Below are 24,275 nucleotides of genomic sequence, written 5' to 3'. Positions count from 1 at the left end.
TGAAACGTCTGACGTGATGAATAATACGAATAATTGATTTCTACCGTCGTATTAATGTGGGTGGAAGTCAGGGCCCTACGTAAGATACGAAAATGAAAATTCCTGTTTTAGATATTTAAAATACACAGCAATGAATGACCTTATGTGGACAAATCGATTTACTCTTCAGCACAAAGTATTTGAATTTCGTTTGGTGGGCTACTTACTTCATTGTCGCCAATGAATAGGAGCAGTCAGAATGGACGTATGAACCACGTGCCTCACACGGAGGCCCACACGCATCTGGGCGGTCAGTAGCTCAACAGTTGCACGTGTATTTACCCGTACACACCTCTGCAGCCTTCATTTGCCCCTGTCATCTATGGAGTGTGGTGCACCAATGTGGCCTTAGCGCCGGTTTTGGAAAGCTGTTTTGCCATCCAAGGTATATTGTCACCACATCAGCACGTGAATAATTTACATACGTAGCCATTTCGGAAATTCTTCCACAATTGGCTTGAAATACAATCATCGTGCCCTTCTGGACGTGAGATAAATCACTCAATTTTCACGTTCCCCCTTACACGTTTTATACACCCTCCACAGCTAATGCAGCCCTTTGCCGTCTGTGAATGGTTGTTTCACGCTGACGTCGAACATTGGTGGTGGTCACATTTATGTGACGGGGCTACATATATTCATTAACGAAAACTTAGATAGCTCGCCATGAAGCTGATATACAGTATAATGGTGTAGGTAACGAAATATTCAACTTTTTTTTATCGACATTGCAACACAGCTACGACGAAGAGTCCCATGACCAATTTAGAACGAGACATCACGGCAAAATGATGCAAGAGGCTGTTTCTGTTTTTAGTTCTTAAGGGACCAAACTGCAGAGGTCGTCGGTCCCTAGACTTACACACTACGTAAACTAACATATGCTAAGAACAATACACACACCCTTGCCCGAGGGAAGAATCGAACCTCCGGTGGGAGTGTCCGCGCGGTCAGTGACATGGCGTCTCCAACTGCGTGGCCACTTCGCGCGGCAATACCAGAGGCCAGTTAGGTATTGTTCTGTTATAGCAGTTGCCGTGATATCTCGTTCTAAATTGGTCATGGGATTCTTCATCGTAGCTGTGTTGCAATGTCGAAAAAAAATTAATTATGCTGACACTATAGAATCCAGTGTTCGGGTGTCTTGAAAAGCTTAGAATATCGCTGACAGCGGGGAAACTGGGCCACCGAGGCAGTGATGGCATGACTGTCAAACGACCACACGTCACACCTCGGTTCTACTGTACATATGAGAGAGAAAGCATTACCGTTTCAAAACCTACTGACTAAGTTCGAATAAATACTGCTTATTTCAGAGAAGCAGTATGAGTCACGGTCTATGCTGGGCACAGTAATGCAGTGTGTCGTTAGGCTGTCATAGCTAGGCCCTGTCTCTTCTGTTGGGCTTCCAGCCATGCCTACATCTGAATACTGCTATCATGATGCTTTACAGCAGGAGTGCCATCTGAAGTGTGACTACCGTCCACTGGAGGAAGTCTACCGATAGTCTCCGCAGTTCGTTCTGTGTCATCTGGCTGCTGAGCTGTTATAGCCTTGTGCAGGCACACTCTGCTGCTGCTCGACTGTCCAGTATGGACAAGAGCACTGATGCCGCCGTCCACAATGAGGTCTTTGGCGTGTCCCACCCTAAGACGGCGGCACCACGCCAGCAGCCACAAGCGTCCTTCCCGAAAGCTGCCAGAGCCACAATCCGTCAGTCTCCTGACTTAGCGGCATTCCTACTCATCACCTTGCTGCAACCGTTCTCAGGGTGGGGAGCTGAACGCCATACTATCAACTGGAATTATGGCTCCTCCACCAGGTAGACACCATTCACCACTTATCTTTACAATGAAAACTAACTGCATAACTGTGGTAGAGCGCAGAGCAGCTGTCGTGTGATACACTGCTGGTGGTTATAGTGCTGCACTTACTGGCAGGTTAACCGCTGCATTCTCTACGTGCACCAGCGGGCTCTGGACAGTGCGGCGAGTCATCAAGCAGACTACCAGTTTTCCGCGTGTTCCCATACTTGGACACGTTGAAAATCAATCTTGGCAATGAATACCACTTGCCGACAGGACACCATTTACGTTGTGGATGTATCCTAATGTAGTCGTTGTTTGCACGGGATTCACTGGGACCAGAGACGTGTCTAGCATCGTTGCTTACAACAAACCACTGTGGAAACCTAGTAACTTTAACCTATTACCAATCTACCACTACCGCCTCCAAAAGTGCCAACACGGTATGTAAAGAGCTGCGTGGTCTTGAGGGTATTTGTGTGCCAACTGGGGTTACCAGATCTCAATTCCACTTACGAATATGTCATGTAATCAGCAATCACTAACCTGGAATCGTACGGATTTGATTTCATTAGAGTAGAAAGACCCTTAAAAAGTAGTATGAGAACCTTTGCTTGTTCCTTACCCGATACGATAGCTTCAGGACTTAATGTCCCAGTTGTTGTGTCCTTTGCCCTCCAACGCTTAGCATTGGAAAACTGGGTGCACTTTCCCTTTCCTCAGCACATAATCCGTACTTTGGGATTTCTTCCTCTTTACCCAACTTGAGTAGGTGTTTCTAAAAATTCCCATGGTCAGTTGTAAGTTCCACGAGTTTAATCTGTCTCCTGTTCATGTCCACGATTACAAAACTTCTTTTCAAACATGACTTCAGCATCATTAGCTTCCCATGTTTTATGTTTTTGGATCACAGTCCGATATTCTACATGATACCGTCTGATCCATCTACACAGTTTTGATGGTTAGGATGGGTTCGGTCCAATAAATGAAGTCGCTGTGCCTATCCTGGTTGGCGTATCAACTTCTTCATTGCTGCTAATTCCTGTGTGACCAGCGATCCATAGTATTTTGGAACGATGTTTGATTCATTTCCAGGGGCTAACAGACCATTCAGAGCTGTTTGGCTGTCTGAACAAATTTAGATGCTATGATCCTTTCAGTACTTGTTTCCATTCTCTGCCGTGAGTAATAGCGCAACCTTCGTGTCAGCCCACTCTCCATTGTTGCCAAATTTATTGAAGATGGCGGCGATGACGTCATCCAAGATGGCTGCAAGTAGACTTGGCAACATCTCATGACATCATCCAAGATGGCTGCATGTAGACTTGGCAACATTGCATGACGTCATCCAAGATGGCGGATTTTGGCTGGAGGATAGTCCAGTTGTGCTAAGTCCACTAACCTAAGTCTCCAGAAGAAAAAATGGCGGGGAGTTTGAATTCCAACAGGATGATGCATGCAAAACCATACTTGTCTTTATCATTATTTAATCATGCATGTGTGTATGCAATTCAACTGTGTTAGTTCATACCCTTGCCATCAGAAAGCGCCACCGTGACGTCATTAAAGATGGTTGGTTTTGGTGGGAAGAAAGACAATTGTGCGACCTCCACTGAACTACCATTACCGTTCTCCTGCACATTTAGTCTTTGCTGAGCGGTCATTGCCCTGTGTTCGATCATAGAGATGGATGTGGGTGATAGAGCAGCCTTCAATAACTGCATTTCATGTAGACATCCGAGGGAGGACCGTAGCCACAGTTCACTACATGAGGTGTGGAAGCATATGATAATGGAGGAGTGTCGGAGCAATAAGTGCAAGAATTCTGTTCATCAGATTTCGGCAATGCAGAGGGATGGAGCTAGAATGCATCCCGTAACCAGCATATGCTCATGTGCATGCGCAAACTGCAGGCTTATTTACCATCAAACATTCACGCTTCCAAACCGGAAGAGACGCTCAATTGACGCCAATTCGCTTCAACGTAAGCATATTCGTATACAACATATATACCATTGAAGCCCATCCCGCAGAATGTGTTCAATCGATGAGTTATTGGTGTTCGACCGCGATGAGTTTAACAGCAGTGTAGTTTGCAAGCATACAGCCGAGCACTGCCCCCATAACCTCCTACATGCTGAATGGAAACGTGCATTAATCCTGGAACATATGAATAAGAACAAGAACACAGTCCTCCAAATAAATTTCCTCCAACTAAATGCTTTAAAAATGCATTACCCATCTTATGGAAACATCTGCCACTGTTGGCACTGTCTACCTTTTCTAAAGCCCACACGTAAGCTCTCAGCCCACAAGAGACAACAGCCTCCGACCCAGCAGAGCAATGAACTGATCTAGTTCACGAGTTATCCACTAGAGGGCACTTCGATAGGTCATGTGTTCACCTTATTCAATAGCAGCACTGCATCATGATGACCTAGTTGGCTTCTATATAAGGAGGACTCAGCAGCTCCTCCATCTCTGTTCCAGTCGGTAAAGATGAAGCGTCAGTCACCACCACAGCAGAATAGAAGGAGCAAGCAGCACCAGAAAAGTGTAAGTCCTCAAATTATTATTATTATTGCTATTATTATTGTTTCTCTACCAACATCACATAATTTCTTATGGATATTCGTCAGCATGCTGGAGCAGGATAGCCAGGTGTTGATGTCGGTGCCAGAGGCTGCGCTTGACGGGGCTTCACAGTACTGGGCTCCTTCATACGCACCATCCACTGATCATAATCTCACAATGGACATCCCGCGGTCAGAGCAAGAACAGCAGGCTAACAGCGCTGGTGTGGATGTCATGGATGAGAGGATACCGACCCCCACTTCACCTCATCCTTTAGTACTCGCCTCAAGCTATGTGTTAACAGTTAGTGGTTCAAAACGTATCCATGTAGGACTTGAAGTTTCACAATACGGTAGCCTCTCAACTGTGTTAGTGCTGGAAAATGTGCTCAAAAATATTAAAGTTAAATTTTTCTGACTAAGAGTGGGATGAACTGTGTCGTTTAAAAACACAAATCAAGAATCATATGACTACCGAGTATTATCCATCCCACTCCTACCAGGACATGTACTGTGGCAGTCTGTGAGTATTCTATCAATGTATGATGATGCTACACTAAAAATTAAAAGCGCTGATGGTTATAGTATTTTCAAGCATCACCGCACTGTTGATAACTTGTTAAGTTTAGACATGGCTCTAAGTAGTCGATAGAAAGACTAAATAGATGGTGCCCATATGTTCAGGCAGTGTACACCGACATCATTAACTGGCTTCACACGTGTAGCATCCACACAGATAATATAAAACATTGTTTTAGCATGTGTATAACACCAGTGTCCAAGTCTTGTGCTATTTCTGGAATAAGTGTTGAAAATGTCGAATTCAAGTTTACTGATAGAATACCGGACTATTGTAATTCACCCACAACATTACGATATATACGTGCTGAATTTTAAGCATACAAGAAGCAGCTATTTTCCAAATACTGTGCTTCTGCTGCACCGCTTAAAAAAGAAAGTTCTGATTTTTTCTCATGCTGATCATATTTGTAAGTATTTTAATAAATAAATATATTATTTTATAATATTTTGTCATTGCGTGTTTTTGTCAAGACAAAATGTCACCTACGTTAATTTATATGACTGCCTTCTCTTTAAATATACCACCTCGAGTTCATTCTATGGTGTAGCCGCTGTAGCTCAGTTGGTAAGGTGACTGCGCTATAGTGACTACACACAAACCTATATTTTTAATCATAGAAAAGCGTATTCCACACCTTGACGTACCACAGTAGGTATCATGGCGGGCTGGATTAAACACCCTCGCCTCAAGGGCTTTGTTGTAGGTGACTGGTCCTGTGATGATGACCAAGTCCAGAAGACCAACAAGAAAGGACCACTCCTCCTTGACAGCATACGAGCTATAATTGTAGGTCCATCCAGCTGTGATAACACAAATGTCCTCATGGCTCTGTTAACGCACATAGACGGAGTCCGCTTCCAGCGCCTTTTCGTCTTCTCCAAAACACTCTTTGACTCCTAGTACCAGTTACTGAAGAAAATATTCGATGGAGTAGACGGTGTAACGTACAGAGCCTTCAGTGAAGGCGACGACGTCCCCCCACCTGAAGAGGTAAAGCCTAGCACTGCCTTCATATTTGACGATGTCGCTGTTGAAAAGCAAGATCAAATCCGTAAATATTTCTGCTTTGGCCGTCATATGAGTGTTGACGTATTTTATCTGAGGCAAACATATTCCAGGATCCCAAAACAGCTGGTGAGGGACAACGCAAATCTCATTATAACATTCAAACAAGACAATCTCAATTTAAAGCACATTTACCATTCTCACGTAGGGACCGACATGTCGTACAATGAATTTGTAAACATATGTGCTGATTGCTGGAACACTCACAATACGACTTTCTAGTTACTGATAAAACCCGTAAACTAAATGACGGTAGGTATAGCCGGAACTTCCAAGACTTTCTCCATATATAAACGTACGAATGCCATCAGTTAATATTTCACCATGGACAAATTTGCACGCATGGCGGGCCCTCAGTCTGACAGATTAGGTGTACAAAGACAGTGCGCCCGAATGTACACCGATATCAAATTTAAAAATCTTGAGTCCAGACTAGTTAAAGTTGCAAGGGAATTAAAGGACACCCAGAAACTTCTTGCCATTAACCAAAACCGGATAGAGAACAGAATTAGCGCAATTGAGAGCGTGATAAAGCCGAGGTCGTTGTTTTTGAAGAAGGAGGCGTAGGAGAAAAGAAGTACAACAAAGCATATATAAAACCACGTGATATTCAGAGCTCTGATTAGTATCCTTCGAGATGTCGACAAAGCTTAGTCATTCACGCGCGCAAAGCAGTTCAAGAGAAATTGCGTTTGCTGAAGTTTGGACATATAGATCGCGAGCAAACACTAAATGAAACTTTTAAACCTGTTACCGAATCCACCACCAAGATAGATATGAATAATAATGACCCAATCAAAGAATTCACCATCCAGTATCCGACTGTTAAAGTAGAACATTTGGTGTCAGCAGGGCAAGACCGTACATGCTGGGCTCTCAAACTATAACTTTATCCGATAGCACAATACCCATCGCGGATACAGAGTTTAAAAGAACACCTGGCTTAATGAACCTTATCTTCCTAAGGCCATCAAAAAACTTAAAATACTCAGCCGATGATCGAAAAGTCTATCGGAAAATACTTGATTGATCTGTACAAAAATCCCGACGGAACACTGAAAAAGCCTGAAAACTCTAAATACACTACCATTATACAACCTTTACTCAATGAGCAAACTAAAAGTGTCGGTGAGGGTGTAGACTTCCAGCATAAAGGAGTGAGCAATCAGGTCCCGCAGTATATACACTCCTGGAAATTGAAATAAGAACACCGTGAATTCATTGTCCCAGGAAGGGGAAACTTTATTGACACATTCCTGGGGTTAGATACATCACATGATCACACTGACAGAACCACAGGCACATAGACACAGGCAACAGAGCATGCTCAATGTCGGCACTAGTACAGTGTATATCCACCTTTCGCACCAATGCAGGCTGCTATTCTCCCATGGAGACGATCGTAGAGATGCTGGATGTAGTCCTGTGGAACGGCTTGCCATGCCATTTCCACCTGGCGCCTCAGTTGGACCAGCGTTCGTGCTGGACGTGCAGACCGCGTGAGACGACGCTTCATCCAGTCCCAAACATGCTCAATGGGGGACAGATCCGGAGATCTTGCTGGCCAGGGTAGTTGACTTACACCTTCTAGAGCACGTTGGGTGGCACGGGATACATGCGGACGTGCATTGTCCTGTTAGAACAGCAAGTTCCCTTGCCGGTCTAGGAATGGTAGAACGATGGGTTTGATGACGGTTTGGATGTACCGTGCACTATTCAGTGTCCCCTCGACGATCACCAGAGGTGTACGGCCAGTGTAGGAGATCGCTCTCCACACCATGATGCCGGGTGTTGGCCCTGTGTGCCTTGGTCGTATGCAGTGGCGCTCACCTGCACGGCGCCAAACACGCATACGACCATCATTGGCACCAAGGCAGAAGCGACTCTCATCGCTGAAGACGACACGTCTCCATTCGTCCCTCCATTCACGCCTGTCGCGACACCACTGGAGGTGGGCTGCACGATCTTGGGGCGTGAGCGGAAGAAGGCCTAACGGTGTGCGGGACGGTAGCCCAGCTTCATGGAGACGGTTGCGAATGGTCCTCGCCGATACCCCAGGAGCAACAGTGTCCCTAATTTGCTAGGAAGTGGCGGTGCGGTCCCCTACGGCACTGCGTAGGATCCTACGGTCTTGGCGTGCATCCGTGCGTCGCTGCGGTCCGGTCCCAGGTCGACGGGCACGTGGTCCTTCCGCCGACCACTGATGACAACATCGATGTACTGTGGAGACCTCACGCCCCACGTGTTAAGCAATTCGGCGGTACGTCCACCCGGCCTCCCGCATGCCCACTATACGCCCTCGCTCAAAGTCCGTCAACTGCACATACGGTTCACGTCCACGCTGTCGCGGCATGCTACCAGTGTTAAAGACTGCGATGGAGCTCCGTATGCCACGGCAAACTGGCTGACACTGACGGCGGCGGTGCACAAATGCTGCGCAGCTAGCGCCATTCGACGGCCAACACCGCGGTTCCTGGTGTGTCCGCTGTGCCGTGCGTGTGATCATTGCTTGTACAGCCCTCTCGCAGTGTCCGGAGGAAGTATGGTGGGTCTGACACACCGGTGTCAATGTGTTCTTTTTTCCATTTCCAGGAGTGTATATTACGATGACCCAGGTGAACTAATAGACTTCGACTGTTGACGGCTTCGGCTGCTGCGGGCAATACAGCTTATTCGAATGAGGTTGCATCCATAATCTCAGAGCTTCGAGAGAGAGGTATCATCGAATAAGTATGGAAACCGTGGTTAGAGAACTGCACAAGCCAGCACACAAGATATACTCTCGTAGACATGTCATGATTAAAGGGCTGGATGGCCTCTGACAAGCTGATCTTGTAGATATGAATCGATATTCACCTCATAATAATTGATTGAAATACATTTTAATGGTTATTGATACATACTCTAAATTCGACTGGGAGTTACCTGTGAAAACGAAAACCGGTAGAAGTATTGCTATGGTGTTTGAGCGTCTGTTGCAGACAGGAACGAATCGATGCCTGACCAGTCTTCAAACCGATCACGGTGGCGAGTTTTACAATGACCATTTTAAGACTGATTGCCCGGTATGGCATACATCACAATTCCACGTTTACCCACCTTAAAGCTAGTATCTTCGAGCGGTTGAACACAACAGTCAAAGCTCAAATGTGGATGCAGTTTAATCTTCGCGGTTCGTACAAGTGGGTAGACATCCTCCCACAGGTAATTGCAAAGTATAATCGAACCAAACATAGTACAATAAAAATGAGACCAATCGTTGTTCGCGATAATTCACTCATGGGCACAGTATATTTCCGGATTAAAATGCTCGACCCTCGCAAACAGAGGTTCAATGTAGGCGACTTAGTACGTATTTCAAAACACAAGACAGCGTTCGAGAAATCGTACTTACCAAATTGGACGGCTGAGATACTCAGTGTCCAAAGTGCAGCGAACCCCAGGATGCTTTTACACGGAGGAATTGCAGAAGAGTTCTGAACCAGATGTATTTCCCATCGAGCGCGTGATAAGACGTCGTGAGAATAGAGCACTGGTTAAATGGCTAGGATTTCCATCAGAAAACAGTTGGATCGAAGCTGACATGTTAGTATCTAACGGAGAGTAGACCTCTATCTCCTCAGTAGCGTACCATGCACGATAGGAGGCACATCATAATAAGAGGTGGAGGTGGTGTTCTCGACAAGTTGCCTGTTGAATTGCACATTCCAGGATATAACTTCTGTGGGCCCGGAACAAAGCTTCAGAAGCGCCTGGCACGAGGCGATAAAGGTATTAACCTACTAGACGAAGCCTGCCTTCAGCACGGCCACGCATACGCGGCAAATTAGGATCTCCCAGCAGGCCACGTCGCCGACCGGATATTAGCAGATAAACCCAAGCAAATAAGGCAAAGAAAATATCTCTGAATAGGTCAACGCGTTGCTGCATTAGTGGTTGATAAAACCATGCGTGGAAAAATTAAGTTGGGCTTGGGTGTAATGAATTTCAAACGAAGCGCGAACGGCTTTGCGAGCGAAGAAGAACAAAAAACCCGGTTGTTTGAAAAACTGTATTCTCACCTCGATGTCTGCAGGTAAACGTGTGTTCAGTGGTGGGAACGGCCGACCGCGGTGGCCACGCGCTTCTGGGCACTGCAGTCCAGAACAGCGCGACTGCTACGGTCGCAGGTTCGAATCCTGTCTCGGGCATGGATGTGTGTGATGTCCTTAGGTTAGTTAGGTTTAAGTAGTTCTACGTTCTAGGGGACTGATGACCTCAGATGTTAAGTCCCATAGTGCTCAGAGCCATTTTTGAATGGTGGGAACAAGAAGAAAAATACTACTTCAATTAAACCACCTAGGTTCCTACCACTACCAAAGACTTCAGGCGGAATTATCCCGTTCCTCGTTCACAGCCGTTGCAGCTCCGTCCGCTATAGGTTCATTCACAGGCGGTGCTACAGCTGTAGCCAAATCGATCAAAAACGCACAGAATGCACAAGCCCAACTAGAGGAAGTCACAAGACATAATCGCGCTATGGAGGCAGCTGCTGTAGGAAAAGGTCTCTACTTGAAACCCTACAGGAAAGGACTAGGTCTTTTCGTAAATAAAACAAGTCTGTTAGTTATCCTACCCGACAGAGTGCTCACGAATAAAGATCTAGTTAAAATTGTTGTTGTTGTTGTTGTTGTGGTCTTCAGTCCTGAGACTGGTTTGATGCAGATCTATATGCTACTCTATCCTGTGCAAGCTTCTTCATCTCCCAGTACCTACTGCAACCTACATCCTTCTGAATCTGCTTAGTGTATTCATCTCTTGGTCTCCCTCTACGATTTTTACCCTCCACACTGCCCTCCAATACTAAATTGGTGATCCCTTGATGCCTCAGAACATGTCCTACCAACCGATCCCTTCTTCTAGTCAAGTTGTGCCACAAACTTCTCTTCTCCCCAATACTATACAATACTTCCTCGTTAGTTATGTGATCTACCCATCTAATCTTCAGCATTCTTCTGTAGCACACATTTCGAAAGCTTCTATTCTCTTCTTGTCCAAACTATTTATCGTCCATGTTTCACTTCCATACATGGCTACACTCCATACAAATACTTTAAGAAATGACTTCCTGACAAATCTATACTCGCTGTTAACAAATTTCTCTTCTTCAGAAACGCTTTCCTTGCCATTGCCAGTCTACATTTTTATATCCTCTCTTCTTCGACCATCATCAGTTATTTTGCTCCCCAAATAGCAAAACTCCTTCACTACTTTAAGTGTCTCATTTCCTTATGTAATTCCCTCAGCATCACCCGACTTAATTCGACTACATTCCATTATCCTCTTTTTGCTTTTGTTGATGTTCATCTTATATCCTCCTTTCAAGACACCATCCATTCCATTCAACTGCTCTTCCAAGTCCTTTGCTGTCTCTGACAGAATTAAGATGTCATCGGCGAACGTGAAAGTTTTTGTTTCATCTCCATGGATTTTAATACCTACCCCGAATTTTTCTTTTGTTTCCTTTACTGCTTGCTCAATATACAGTGCACAATACAGTTAAAATTATTAAACAAAAACTTCACATTCGTGGATTCCGCGGCGTCATTATGTGGAATACATTACCGAAGACCATGTGGCGGACTAATAAGTGCGGAATGGTAAATTTAGATGTTGCTGGGGGTCCAGGGACCCATTGGGTTGCGTATGTCAAGAAAAGTCCAAATACTGTTCAGTATTTCGATTCATTCGGCGATTTACAGCCGCCTGAAGAATTACAACGCTACTTCACCAGCAAAAGACGCGTCTTCTACAATGTCCGGCGATATCAGGACTTTAAAACATATGTGGTCATCTCTGCGCGTATGTTCCTCATCACAGCGACGGCGAACCCCCCTCTAGAATGCGTCATCGTCAGATCGTGTGCGCGATATATAAAAGAGCTGTCCTTGAACACATGACCATCATTTGATGTTTACATGCAATGTCGTACCCTCTGACTTTAAAAGAGAGAGGATCAGTATTAAGCGCAAATTACTTTCCGCCGCTTGATTTAAGTGCAGGGGACTGGAGTATTGCACTGATTGGTCTAGAGACGTATAACAGCATTTCAAATAGTACACAGAGCAACAATAAACTTCATCCTGAAATTGATGGCCGGAAGGAGATTCTACAAATACAACCTGGTGCCTACGATATTGATGATTAAGACTAACTCTTAAAACAGCCAGAAAAAGTTATTGAACTAAAGGCTAACATTAATACCCATAAATCTGAAATACAGACACAGAGTGCTACGATCGACAGAGACATTCAATTGGTCCACTGCTAGGTTTTGCGAAGGATCGTGTTTTGGTGAAGGACGGAAGTAAATTTTATGCATCAGATCATGCTGTAGATATACTCCCAGTGAGTACAATCCACGTTGAGTGTAGTATTGCCACAAGCTTATAGCTGAACGATAAATTGATTCATTCAGTCGGCACAGGGTATAAAATAGTGCAAGCCCCCACAAACGCTAATATATCTCCCGGTGACTGTTCAGACAGTGGACTACCGTGAACTGCGTATTGTGGATCAGAATAATCAGCTTGTTAACTTTATAGGAGAGGAGATCATTATACGCCTGCATCTAAGGCGAGATGGGAATAAGGTATAAAGCTAGCAAACCAGGCTCACAACCCGTTAGTGCAACGCGGAAGGTCAAGGTGATAACACGCCTTAATTACGAATTCCTCATTTCAGCAGGTTTAAAACCACAGAATGACGTCGCTCAACATAACTCAGTCAGTAGAGTGTGATGACCGAATTGTTCGTCATGAATACCACTCACACAAACCCTACGCTTCAAGCACATTTAACAAAAATGATGAAATTAAGATTGTTATCCAGCATCAGGACGCGGTAACACTGCCTAGCAAGAGCTTCCTCTATCTGGACTACACATTTGAGAAAGCTGACGGGGCCGCCGTAGCGCTCTCGAAGTTCCCTCGAAATTCTGTAGCATCCCTGCTTCAAGAGATACGCTATGAACTCAACGGAATTTAAATAGACCGATCTAGAAATGTTGGTATTACATCAGCCCTTAAGAAGCACCTTTCAGCCTCACCCTCTGATTCAAACAGTTTGGAAAATGCTGGGTGGTTCATAGATGCAGCAGATGGGGAGGGTGGACAAAGCCGATTTACTGCGTGCATGCCACTAAAAATGCTTATGGGTTATTTTGAAGATAAGCAGCGAATAATTATCAACGCTAAACAGGAACTTATTTTGGTGAGAAGTGCGAGTGACGCGAATTCATTCTCTCAAACAGCTGCAGAGAATGTTCAAATCAAGATTAACAGCATATCAAGGAAAATGACTCACATCACCGTTGCCGACGAGGAGCGCTTGAAGCTCGTAAAAGTTATGAAAGCTGGCACCTACCTACCACTAACTTTCCGATCGTGGGAGCTTTTTGAATACCCAGTCCTACCTACAGCGTCCACACCTACCTGGGCTATTAAAATATCAGTGCAGTTGGAAGCACCTCGATTCATCATACTAGCATTTCAAACTCAAAGGCGTGCTAATGTATCAAAGGACTCAACTGAATTTGACCACTGCAAGTTAACTAACGCCAGAGTCTACTTGCATTCAGAATACTACCCATATAAGAATCTACATCTACAGTGGGACAGCAATGTATACAGTCTGGCATTTGACATGTATGCGAGATTCCGAGCATCTTACTACGAAGGTGTTGAAAATGAAGGATGCCTACTCAGCCCACAGAGTTTCAAGAAGCTAGCGCCAATAATCGTGATTGACTGTTCAAAGCAGAATGAGATAATTGAATCAGGACATATAGATATACAGATTGAATATGAATCTTCAGCAAACTTCCCTGATCAGACATCGGCTTATGCTCTCGTTCTGCATGATAGTCTCGTTAACTACTGTCCGCTCACAGGTGCAGTGGAACGAGTTGTATAAATTAATACGCACTCTGCTAGCTCTAGCGTAGATCACGATGTTACCTGAAGGTGTGAGGGTCGTAGCTGATGTTCAAGGATTTTACTATGATGAGTGCAGGCGTTTCATAATTAAAGACTGTGCATTAATAGCATTCACGCAAAGTGATGGAGTAATAGGAACATTTGTATCAACAGTTGAATCGCCGAAACCAATTAAACACGTCAAGTGCAACAAGACAGTCAGTAGTGTGAAGTGGCTCACAAAGTTCTATCATTGTATTATGTGCGACGCGCCTGGCATCTCTTATAAACATTTGCTGCAATTGCCGAGAGTATTTGATCACAAGGAGACAATCTACGTTAAAGGTGATGAAAGGAGTAGCTGGCTGCGTCGAATCTTCAAATACGCGGCTATCCAGAACCTGAAATACTACGATTGTCCACCTATCCATCAACTTAGACAGCGAATGTGTGAAGAAGACAAAAATAGATTTTGTGTCAGCATCTGAAAATGTGAAATTACTTTTAAAATGGCTCACAAAGAAATAAATAATTTTTTTCTCCATAAGAATTCTTGTTTTCTTTCTGTGACACCAACTTCCATAGAAGTAAGTTTATTGGTGATACTGTTCGTGAAGCGCATTCCACTGGAGCTGTCTGAGACAGTTTACCTCGTTCCACCTCGCCGGCGTGGCGATGAGTCAGCCATTGAAAGTGACAGGACCTGAAAGAGAGAGTGCTAAGGTCGGCTCGCCAGATGCCCGCCGTTTAAAGTGACAGGACCACAGAGAGAGTGGCGGGGTCTGTTAGTGACCGGCAGACGAAGTCCAGTAAGCGCCATTCAGATTTCATCTGTGTCTTTAAATCAGTAAAAGCCTTATAGGTCTCTCTCTGTGCCAGTGCAACGTATATGGATCATGATTGAGGGTCAAATAATAATAAAACTCGGGCAATTTTTCTTTTACACTAAAATAATTGAATTTATTATTCATTACAGATTTTGTTTGCGACATATCAGTTTATAGTAAAATGATTTTTTTCACATTATATGAGTTTACAGATATATTATTTGTCCTTAAGTAAACATATGAAAGTATTGATCCTTGCAGATACGTGTTTTTACATTATTCATAAATATATGTATATATTTCTTGGTATAAAGATATTTTTCCACAGTCATATATATATATATATATTTCTTGGTATGAAGATATTTTTCCACAGTCAAGACTGTAATTGGTGGAACTCACATTCTTAAAAAATTTGTTCTGACTACTACTAAGATCAAAGCAGATACGAACTACGAAAATTGTATTTTCCACTTCTTCTATTTCATTATAAGAGGTGTAAAACTTTTATCTGTTTTCAGTCATATAGCAATTGACTAGTAATAGTGGCGAAAAAACATACAAATATATATAAAGATATTTTTTATTAATGGGATTTTAGTTTTTTCTGTTTTTTATGATTTTTTGTTATCGCTTTGATAGAATAAATATATTTACACACATGCACACTTAACACAGGCTCGCACGCATTCACACACACTCAGACATACACGGAAGTACGCAAGCTGATACACACTACAGAACACTCTCATTCCTTATTTACACAATGATAAAAGGGTCATACTACTACTCTGCAGATACACTCTTTCTCTCTCTCTCTCTCTCTCTCTCTCTCTCTCTCTCTCACTCTTTCTCTTTTCCCTCCCTCCCTCCCTCCTCTCATTCAGAGTCCGCCACCCCTTTTCTCGCTGCACGTGAGTAGTGTGAGTAGTGTGAGTACGGGCGAGTTTCAATGCCGTCATCACAGATGACCCTTTAATCGTCATGAGGCGACAGACCGATTTTAAATTGCAGCACAGTGTATACCTCGTGCGCTATCGGTTTGCCGGACAACATGCGGCAGCTGCAGCTCAGCACCGCAAACACCACCACATAGGCACTGCAAATAGTCTTCGATAGACAGAGTTCGTGATGCCATCCGTCGTACCCACTTAGCCCGTCTCTGAGTGGGTCCTTCCAATGTGCGATATGCATACCTACAAACTCAGCAATCGGCAATCCATTTGTCTCGTCTTTCATGAGACCGATAACCTTGTTTTGCGGAACAATACCATAAGGATTATCGGCCGCATAAGAAGACGTGTCGAATTCATTGGCGTGGTACCTGTACCTAATTACATCATATGGATCCTAGTTCTTCACCCAATAGATGAAACTATCTGTATCCATATAAAGTAATTTAGGATCTTCGAAATGAGTTTTCGCAAACTCCTAATGAAAGCGATACATGTGGAGTTTGGACAGGTCTAGTATGCACATCCCCATATATATAGGTTTAGTAAACTCTACTGCAGTTGTAGCCATCTCCACAGCAACAAAATTCTTATTGAAAATAGTGACCCGTTTAAAATTTGGTCTGGCAATGCATTTTGGTACGCCATAACGCCCATCTCATTGCGTTCCAATATAAATTTCACGTCGTTCCCTCAAATATTCCATAGTTTTTTTCCGAAAATTGAATTATTCATTAATTTATAAAAATCTTTCTCAAAGTCACACGACGCGGAAGTTCTGCCTCGTATTCAGATCAATATACTCCTTCAACCAGGGGAATTGCTTGAAGGAGATGGCCCGGGTGATTTTAACCAGCTCCATACCCAAGCTGAGGCATTGCTGGAGGTTAAGATAGTGAATGATTTACCTCTGCTTGTCACCCAGCGTTTTCATCAGTTTCGGTGTGGAAGCTTCTCGCAAAACTAGTTGCTCTAGCCACAGCGGCAAATTGGCATGAGCGTCATGCAAACTAATAGGATATCTAAGTTCTGCCTCCACAAAATACCCTACATCAGATCGGCGGCCATACCCCCCCCCCCCTCATTTTTCCACCTAATCCCTTGCATTCATCTTCGGACAGCCACCGAAACTCCCCAATCGGCAGTGATTCCTGCATGGCCTGCCGGTATAAATTATTCACATCTAGATACATTATAAAACTTGAATCAAGGGATGCGTTAAACCTGTCACCCATCCGTGGGTTATTTGCTTTCGCATGTCTATGAATACATTGGCAGAGCCCCCCACGGATACCCCGCTCAAAGAAAAGAAGCATGTCAGGATCGGTCAATAATTCGATACTGCACTTCGTTTTCTTGAGCATCGCGTCCCAAGACAACCCAGGTGCCGTGCAATAAAAGGCAGAATATGTGGTCATACATAGACTCCGGAACTTCTCATTGTCCACAAGCAAGCGCACGTCTGTGTCCATGTAAAGATGTGCGTACTCTCCTAAATTAGAAATGTTGAATTCCCGCCAGACATTCTCGGCATGTTCATACTCTGCATTCGTAATCGTGTCGCCTGTGAGGTTGCTGGAGACTGCAGTTATGTCGGGTAGCCTGGTTTCGCCGAGTTTGGTCGTACTATTCACATACTCGTATGGAAAAACCCGTTTCCTAGTCAGAAGTTGAAACTTTTCGTCGTCGGGAAATGCAGCTCGAGTGATATGCATATCCGCCGGAGGTAGAGTTTCGACAAGTTTCTGTAGTGGTGCCTGCATAAAACGTGGTGTATCGAGGAAGTGCACCATAATTCTTGGCGTCATTCGTTTGGAGAATGATATACACTTCTCGACGCTCTCATGTAGGACACTGACCTGATTTTTCTCCCAACCTAAATCTGCCACGTGCTCAACTGGAAAATGAGTATCATAGCCACTTAAATTATGAAAGAAAACTGGTACTTCAAATTGCACGCGTTGTCGACAGTGCCACGGAATTTCCCTGTAAGAGGACATTGGTCCCTACGAGGAGTTTCCGCTTTTCTCTCCAACGGCTGCCCACAGATATGACACTTGGTGGCTTTATTATAGAAATCTTCGTTCTCCTTCAATTTGGTAACTGGAACGTTGCGCTGTGCAGCTTATCAACTTCCAGTGAAAATTTTTCAAGTTCAGAGAGAAACCAAATCGATGGATTATCGCCGACGTAAGATTTGTATCGGTGAAGGTTGGCGTCATATGACGATACAATTTGGTACGCTGCCGCATAAGGTACATATTTTTCTGTAAAGGTAGTGTGTGAGGTCGTAGTATCGCCTTCACAGCCGGTCACAGGAACGAGGAGGCACTCAAAGTCGACGTACACAACAAACGGACACCGCTTCTGGTGGTGAGCATTCCTAAACTTTGTGAATTTGTTTTCCTCCGTGGGCATAATAACACGTACTGCATCCTTGGAAGTACATTCTACTAGATGCGTAGCTAATAACTGTTCAGAGGATAAACAATTGAGACACCATAAACAAATATGTTTTACATTATGATCAGCTGATAGTTGGGTGGAAAGGAATCGGGACATGTCGTTGATCCAGACATAGTGATAATTGTCACCTTCAGAAAAGTGCAACATATTTACATGCAGCTCTCGCTCACCGGCAAATTTTGAGAAATGGAGGGGGCCGACTACGACATGCTTGTCTTGCTCGTGACTTGCTTTCCTTCTTGTCCAGGCCATAAACGTGTACCGATATTCCGGTATTCTGCGCCTCAAATTTAGGTATGTCCCGGATTTTCAAAAAATGGCTCTGAGCACTATGGGACATCTGTGATCATCAGTCCCCTAGAACTTAGAACTAATTAAAACTAAGGACATCACACACATCCATGCCCGAGGCAGGATTCGAACCTGCGACCGCAGCAGTCGCGCGGTTCCGGACTGAGCGCCTGAACCGCTAGACCGCCGCGGCCGGCCTCCTGGATTTTGATGGGGAAGTCAATACTGTCAAAGTTATAAGATGAATTGCATGTACTGGGACGTTCAGGATGAGCTCTGTAATTGTAATTTCTCTCGCAAGCCAGGATTGACCATGCAAAACAAGCGTGATCTATTGTATTTTCGACATGCCCTCTTGTTAGCTACATCTTTAGGGAGCTTGATATAGCTAGACCCTCCATTTAATGGATCGTAGACATGTATATGGATGTCCAGGTGTAGAATTCTGCTGAGTGCCTTAGCTGAGCCGTTGACCTCCATCTCGGAAAAACTACCCAATATGACACTCGAGGTGGATTTACGGAACCACCCGGCGATTGATGTCCTCCGCATTATCACTCCATTATCACCCCCGCCCCCCTAAGGATAATGAATGCTGGGCTGTTCCTGACCAGACTGATCTTCGGGGAGGGGGGGGGGGGGGCGGTGCGATAATTCAATGCATAGCACTGCACTGCACATAATGCCGGGGTAACGCGGTTTATTGACTATCTTGAGGAGCTCGGTTTCTAGGGCAGGGAGGCATGCGTTTAAAAATCCAACAGGATCGCGGTACCCCCCTGCCGGGTTTTCGATGCGAGTGACCGAGATTCGCTCCTCGAAGGCGTCGGCAATCGCCGAGTACTGGAACTGGTGTATGGTGTCACCGACCTGATCTACTTCACTAAAAGGGCGGGGGTGATCACTAATACTATTACTACTACTAATACTGGGGGTCCAGCCGGTAGATCATGATGCTGGCGATGGCGGGCGATCATCGTTTAATGAGTCGGTACTCGAAACTTGCGCTGGCGGTGTCTTGGGCAGTCAGCTTCGGGAGGTGGAGAATGCGGCGACGAGAGGTCAGTGGGGCAGCCAGGCTGCGTGACCTTTGTAGTGGCAGTGGTGACTGCTCCCCTTGAGGCGGCTGTAAGCGGCCAGTGCGAGCAGCCGGGCAGAGGTTCGGCGATCTTGCCAGCTGCAGCTTCGCTCACACGTGCTGGCAGCTGCGAGGGACCAGCGGGCACGCCCCAGTGCGAGCAGCCGGAGGCAGCGTCCGTGACGGCGGCTGACGCACATGGTGGCCTGGGGGAAGTCCTGGCGGGAGAGCGGTTGGCTTCGGTGACCTTGAGAGAGGCGGCAGCTTCACGTGAGGCGACAAGCGCTTTGGCGGCCGCGGCGTGTCTCTGCAGGCGGTGTTGATGGCCGACAGGCACACGCGCGATCGTCAGCTGGAGGTCGACCACTGCAGAGATAGAGATAGTTATAATGACAGTAAGTGAGTAATTACCTTTTTGGCTCTGACTCCAGGGCATGAATAATTCATCCGGGCAGTCGAAAAAATAATGAAGACCATCATCCAATAAGTCTTTATAATGGCCTAGAACAAACAAGATATTTTATAAATGGAATTGCTAGAGAAAAAGAAGTAAGTATATTAATATTTTTAGAGATAGGTAATTTTTGACTTACAAGTAGGCGACTGTTGCTGGATGGCCTGGATCTGTTCATCAATAGAATGAAGGTCGTCGATGGCGTTTCCTGTAACAGAAGGAAAGATAATTTTTAGTTGTTTGGTAAACGATAGGTAGAGTGAAAGAGGATTTATTTTTCGGTATACTCAAGTGAGTGATGTTGTTCTGGAGCTGGGGGCTGAATACAATTATGTATTGGACTACGTGGGGCAGCCCCCAGCTCCGCTTCCAACTGTAGCTGCACTTGCCTTAAGTGATCTAGAAAGAACGAAATAATAATAATAATAATAATAATAATAATAATAATAATAATAATAATAATAATACATATGAAATAAGAAAACAAATTTTTAAATTAAATTAAATGAGTAGAATACTAAAAAAATATATACACAAGGCAATTCCGACTGTGACAGTAGCATAGGAGCCTGTTGGACTCGAGCCCGCTCCACCCATTCAAGGATCAAGCCCGCTAGGTCCACTACAAGAATGAGATAAATTATATAATTTTTTGGTCATCAGTCTACTGACTCGTTTGATGCGGCCCGCCACAAATTCCTTTCCTGTGCTAACCTCCTCATCTCAGAGTAGCACTTGCAACATACGTCCTCAATTATTTGCTTGACGTATTCCAATCTCTGTCTTCCTCTACAGTTTTTGCCATCTACAGCTCTCTCTAGTACCATGGAAGTCATTCCCTCATGTCTTAGCAGATTTCCTCTCATCCTGTCCCTTCTCCTTATGTGTTTTCCACGTTGTCCTTTCCTCTCCGATTCTGCATAGAACCTCCTCATTCCTTACCTTATCAGTCCACCTAATTTTCAACATTCGTCTATAGCACCACATCTCAAATGCTTCGATTCTCTTCTGTTCCTGTTTTCCCACACTACCATACAATACTGTACTCCAGACGTACATCCTCAGAAATTTCTTCCTCAAATTAAGGCCGGTGTTTGATATTAGTAGACTTCTCTTGGCCAGAAGTGCCTTTTTTGCCGTAGCGAGTCTGCTTTTGATGTCTTCCTTGCTCCGTCCGTCATTGGTTATTTTACTGCCTAGGTAGCAAAATTCCTTAACTTCATTGACTTCGTGACCATCAATCCTGATGTTAAGTTTCTCGCTGTTCTCATTTCTACTACTTCTCATTACCTTCGTCTTTATCCGATTTACTCTCAAACCATACTGTGTACTCATTAGACTGTTCATTCCGTTCAGCAGATCATTTAATTCTTCTTCACTTTCACTCAGGATAGCAATGTCATCAGCGAATCGTATCACTGATATCCTTTCACCTTGTATTTTAATTCCACTCCTGAACCTTTCTTTTATTTCCTCGATGTACAAATTGAAGAGTAGGCGCGAAAGGCTACAGCCTTGTCTTACAACCTGCTTAATACCAGCACTTCGTACTTGATCGTGCACTCTTATTACTCCCTCTTGGTTGTTGTACATATTGTATATGACCCGTCTCTCCCTATAGCTTACCCCTACTTTTTTCAGTATTTCGAACAGCTTCCACCACTTTATATTGTCGAACGTTTTTTCCGGATCGACAAATCCTATGAACGTGTCTTGATTTTTCTTTAGCCTTGCTTCCATTATTAGCCGTAACGTCAGAATTGCCTCTCTCGTGCCTTTACTTTTCCTAAAGCCAAACTGATCGTCACCTAGCGCATTCTCAATTTTCTTTTCCATTGTTCTGTATATTATTCTTGTAAGCAGCTTCGACGCATGAGCTGTTAAGCTGATTGTGCGATAATTCTCGCACTTGTCAGCTCTTGCCGTCTTCGGAATTGTGTGGATGATGCTTTTCCAAAAGTCAGATGGTATGTCGCCAGACTCATGTATTCTACACACCAACGTGAATAGTTGTTTTGTTGCCACTTCTCCTAATGATTTTAGAAATTCTGATGAAATGTTATCGATCCCTTCTGCCTTATTTGACCGTAAGTCTTCCAAAGCTCTTTTAAATTCCGATTCTAATACTGGATCCCATATCTCTTCTAAATCGACTCCTTTTTCTTCTTCTATCACATCAGACAGATCTTCACCCTCATAGAGGCTTTCAATGTATTCTTTCCACCTATCTGCTCTCTCCTCTGCATTTAACAGTGGAATTCCCGTTGCACTCTTAATGTTACCACCGTTGCTTTTAATGTCACCAAACGTTGTTTTGACTTTCTTGCTTGCTGAGTCTGTCCTTCCGACAATGATATCTTTTTAGATGTCTTTACATTTTTCCTGCAGTCACTTCGTCTTAGCTTTCCTAAACTTCCTATTTATTTCATTCCTCAGCGACTTGTATTTCTGTATTCCTGATTTTCCCGGAACATGTTTGTACCTCCTCCTTTCATCAATCAACTGAAGTATTTCTTCTGTTACCCATGGTTTCTTCGCAGCTACCTTCGTTGTAGCTATGTTTTCCTTCCCAACTTCTGTTATGGCCCTTTTTAGAGATGTCCATTCCTCTTCAACTGTACCGCCTACTGCGCTATTCCTTATTGCTATATCTATAGAGTTAGAGAACTTCAAACGTATCTCGTCATTCCTTAGAGCTTCCGTATCCCACTTCTTTGCGTATTGATTCTTCCTGACTAATGTCTTGAACTTCAGCCTACTCTTCATCACTACTATTTTGTGATCTGAGTTTATATCTGCTCCTGGGTACGCCTTACAATCCAATATCTGATTTCGGAATCTCTGTCTGACCATAATGTAATCTAATTGAAATCTTCTCGTATCTCCCAGCCTTTTCCAAGTATACCTCCTCCTCTTGTGATTCTTGAACAGGGTATTCGCTATTACTAGCTGAAACTTGTTACAGAACTCAATTAGTCTTTCTCCTCTTTCATTCCTTGTCCCAAGCCCATATTCTCCTGTAACCTTTTCTTCTACTCCTTCCCCTACAACTGCATTCCAGTCGCCCATGACTATTAGATTTTCGTCCCCCTTTACATACTGCATTACCCTTTCAATATCCTCATACACTTTCCCTATCTGTTATATAATTAATAAGAGGAAATATATATATGGTATAAAGGAAAATGGATAATGAAGAAATAAAAATTATTTACTTACTCGGTAATCCGCCATCTTGGATGACGTCATGTGATGTTGCCAAGTCTACATGCAGCCATCTTGAATGATGTCATCATGGCCATCTTGAATAAATTTGGCAACAGTGGAGAGTGGGATGACACGAAGGTTGCCCTACTACTGCAGTGTACTCTCCGATAGTGGATATAACCGTCTGGAATACTGTGGCTAGTTTCCTGTTAGAGAGAGACTGCTCCCTGTAGTTAGGTCACTAGCCTGTACACTCTGGGCCCAAGCGCCGGACTATTTCTCCTGAACAACTGCAAAACTTCAGGTGTGTAAGTGGCAAACTCATTCTGAGTTAGTCATAAATCAGGTGGACAGATGAGACTGAGACCTGAATTTAATCTGTATTGCCTCTACAATTTATTTAACCCCTAGCGGTGAATCTGAAGGTAGGTTACTGACGCAATACTTACTGCTGAAAGGGAATGGATATGACATTAAACTCAATTTCAAGACATTTAGGAAATTAAAGAACTGAAAACAATTATGTAAATATCACTGTTACAATGACATACTTTCTTACTGAATGAGGTGGAGTTGTTTAGAAGATCTATCTGGCGGTATGAAATGTATTGTAACCTGACTATATGACTATCACAGTAACAGTTGAGCCGCGCGAAGTGGCTGCGCAGTTAGAGGCGCCATGTCATGAATTGCGCGGCTCCGCCAGCCGGAATTGGAGTGCTCTCTCGGGCATGGGTGTGTGTGTTGAACTTACCATAAGTCAGTGTAAGTAGTGTGTAACTCTAGAGACCGATTACCTCAGCAGTTTGGTCCCTTAAAAATTCGCACACATTTTAACATTTTAACATCAACCCTTTGCCTGCAAGAAGAACCTGAGAATCCCAGACATCAGAGGATGCACTGATGAATAAGAGACAGTGAAACTATCACAAATTTGAACTACAATATTTAACATATATTAATAAGCCAGAACTTTGAG

The sequence above is a fragment of the Schistocerca gregaria genome, chromosome 2, assembly GCF_023897955.1.
Source record: "Schistocerca gregaria isolate iqSchGreg1 chromosome 2, iqSchGreg1.2, whole genome shotgun sequence".
Classification (NCBI taxonomy): Eukaryota; Metazoa; Arthropoda; class Insecta; order Orthoptera; family Acrididae; genus Schistocerca; species Schistocerca gregaria.
Note: the sequence above shows the minus strand (reverse complement) of the source record.